At 47.6% G+C, this 3,014-nt stretch overlaps 1 long non-coding RNA gene across 1 annotated transcript in view; it reads right to left on the bottom strand.

Annotated features, from left to right (window-relative positions):
- The window catches only part of LOC143982002 (uncharacterized), a 4,123-nt gene extending 1,416 nt beyond the window's left edge, over positions 1 to 2,707 (bottom strand). The window contains exons 1-2 of the long non-coding RNA XR_013274395.1: positions 2,392 to 2,707; positions 1,748 to 2,265 (exon numbers count right to left, since the gene is read on the bottom strand). This is a non-coding gene — a long non-coding RNA (uncharacterized LOC143982002). The remainder of the gene's footprint in view (positions 1 to 1,747; positions 2,266 to 2,391) is intronic.
- Positions 2,708 to 3,014: the final 307 nt, after the last annotated feature.

Below are 3,014 nucleotides of genomic sequence, written 5' to 3'. Positions count from 1 at the left end.
TTTGTTTTATCGCTTTTATTGCTGTCACAAGGAATGTAAACATCCCTTGTGACAGTAATAGGTGGTGACAGGTACTCTTTATGGAGGGATCGGGGGTCTAAAAGACCTCCAATCCCTCCATTACACTTCACAGTATTCAGATCGCCATTTTCGGCGATTCTGAATAGTGTATATATTTTTTTAAATTCCGGCGCCATTGGCAGCCAAGTAAACGGGAAGTAACGTCATGACGTCGCTTCCGTGTTTACGATTAGGAAACTGGAATGAAGCTGCTTATGGCTTCATTCCTGTCCCTGCCCAGCAGCCGGAGGCATCAGAGCTCCGGCTTGAGCGGGAGCACCGGTAAGAGCGGAGTAGACGTCCCCTCCCGCTCCTCCGGCATAACAGCCGAGCGGCTTTTAGCCGCATCGGTTGTTATGGCTGAAAAGCCAATCGCCCGCTGTAAAAATCTGTAACGGGATGATGCCTGCAGGTGCGGTATAACCCCCGGAAGCCAAGTGCGCATATCTGCGTACGCTCGGCGGCAAGGGGTTAAATAGCCAAAAATGAAAAACGCCTGTAAACAAAACTAGATACTGCGTTTAGCGCTTGAAATGCCTCTAAACTCATTTTTTTGCCCAAAAAAAAAAAGGGGGGCATCTAAACTCAACTGCCTAGAAACGACTGTAAACGACCCTGTGTACATGTACTGATAAGAGGAGAGTTCAGGAGCAGTTGAAAAACAAATGCCCAACTGCTTCTAAACATCAGTTTACCAGCAGCATGAGGCCTAAATACTGTAAGACCCCTTTCACACTGTCGTGCCCATAGCGTAGGCGGTAAAACGCCGCTATTTTAGCAGCATTTTACCGTCGGATTTGTAGCACATATCGGCCACTAGCGGGGGTGTTTTACCCCCCCGCTAGCAACCTGAGAAAGGGTTAAAACCGGCCGCAATAGCACCGTTTTGCCGGCGGTATTGCCGCGCTGCCCCATTGATTTCACTAGGGGAATATCGGTGGAGGAACCGTAAACACACCGCTCCAAAGAAGCTGCTGGCAGGACTTTTCCTGACGTCCTGCCAGAGCAGCGCTCCAGTGTTAAAGCCCGAGGAGTGATCACAGGTGGCCAGCGGACATTGCGCATCGGCTCCAGCGGCAGGCCTGCTATAGCCATTACGTGAAGCGCCATACCGGTACGGAGATTCGCTTAATAAAGCCACTCTGCCGCAGCATATCTGCGGCAGCTGGTTGGCAAGTGGTTAAAATTGTGGCCTATGTATAGTAAAATTTACGTTGTTTGTCGCTGTTACACAGGTGTGCACAATTTTAAAGTGTGACATGTTTGGTATCTATTTACTCATTTACAACATTACCTCTTATATTTTATTTACAAAAAAAAAAAGTTTTGTATTGCTTTTTTTTTTTTTTTTGCATTAAAATTTTTTTTTTATTTTTTTTTTTAAATTGGAGTTTGAAAAACAGCTGCTCAAATACTTTGCAACATTAAAAATTGCAACACCCAACAATAATTCTCTAGAGCAGTGATCCCCAACTTTTTTAGCACAGGGGACTGGCTGTGTGGAAGAATAATGTGCCAATGTCAGGGGGTGGAACGTGATGCATGCAAGGTAAATGATTTCTTGCAGGCAATGGCTGGTGTTAGCACTTCAATCATCACTGCACCATGCTTGATATGGTGTCAGGGAGATTGAAGCGCATTATTTCTATTATTACATTGTAGTAATAAATGAAATAGTTCAACTCACCATAATCCAGAATCAGTGGGAGCCATGAGTGTGTCACTTGCCACCAGATGTGGAATGTCACTTGCCACGTTGCCTGTCACCAAATGCGCAATTTCACTTGCCACGCTGCCTGCCAACAGATGCAGATTGTCACGTGCCACGCTGCCTGCCACAAGATGTGGATTGTCACTTGCCATGTTTCCGATCACCAGAAGCAGAATGTCACTTGCCATCATGCCTGCCACCACTGCATTGGTGGCAGCACCGATCCATTGAGCACAGAGGCAGGCCTCTGCAGTGGAGGGTTCCGAATAAAGGCAAGAGAGCCGTGATGTGGGGCAGGTGGTGAGAGATGTCATCTCTCTGCTCCCCACCGCACATCCGGCTGTGAAGGTGGAAGAGATGATGTCATCCCTGCTTGCCCACCAGCCTCTTCCATCCACCCAGCCTCTTTCATACCGCCCATCCAGGTGTCTCATGCTGCCCGCACCCATGGCCTGGCTGCAGACATTGGTTAACGACCCCCTGCTCTAGAACCTCTGTTTGGGGGAAAAAATAAAATAAAAATTAAGAATAAAATTATTATAATAATAGTACAATTATAATATAAAGTTTAGGTCACCACAAAGCCCAAGACATGAATATGTATATAAAGATTTTTGTACCTGGTGTTTAAAGAAAAAAATTAATGTTAATAAAAGAAAAATAAGTGCCATAGGATGTGGTGACAGGAACGGGGCCCACACAGCGCCGTGCACACCGGGGACAGGTCCTCTTACTCCATGGAGAAGGGCTGACCAAGGCAGTATCCATCCTCAAACATTCCTGGACCAACCGGCTCTCCTAACATGACTGACAGTTCCTCCTTACTGCACACTCGCCCAGTCTCCGCCATACTGTACACTGCCCACGAGTTTCCGGGCAACGCGCAGCCTGCTGGGTAATCTCCCGGAGGCGCTGAAGCCAGGCCGCTGACGAGAAGTGACCCCCCCAATAAGATGGCGCCCGGGCTGAAGGGCGCATGCGCCCTACGATAACGCCGCAACAGCTGATTTTAACAACAGCCGTTGTGACGGCGATACGGCGCAGGCGCACAATGGCCGACAACATTTTTATTTTCTGTCAGATTGTGGCCCGCACTCCCGTGGCCACTTTATGCCCATGATGGGCGGATTTCTACACGTTGCGGGCGGATTGTGGGCGTTGACATTCCTCAAATATTTGTTAAAAATCAGCATTTGTCAAATGGCTTAGAACCCACACACATATATTTTCTGAAATAAATTGT

The sequence above is a fragment of the Lithobates pipiens genome, unplaced genomic scaffold (assembly GCF_037356315.1).
Source record: "Lithobates pipiens isolate NorthernLeopardFrog02 unplaced genomic scaffold, aLitPip1_a1.2 Scaffold_16, whole genome shotgun sequence".
NCBI classification, from domain to species: Eukaryota; Metazoa; Chordata; class Amphibia; order Anura; family Ranidae; genus Lithobates; species Lithobates pipiens.
Note: the sequence above shows the minus strand (reverse complement) of the source record. Positions and strands in the feature narration are given on the sequence as shown.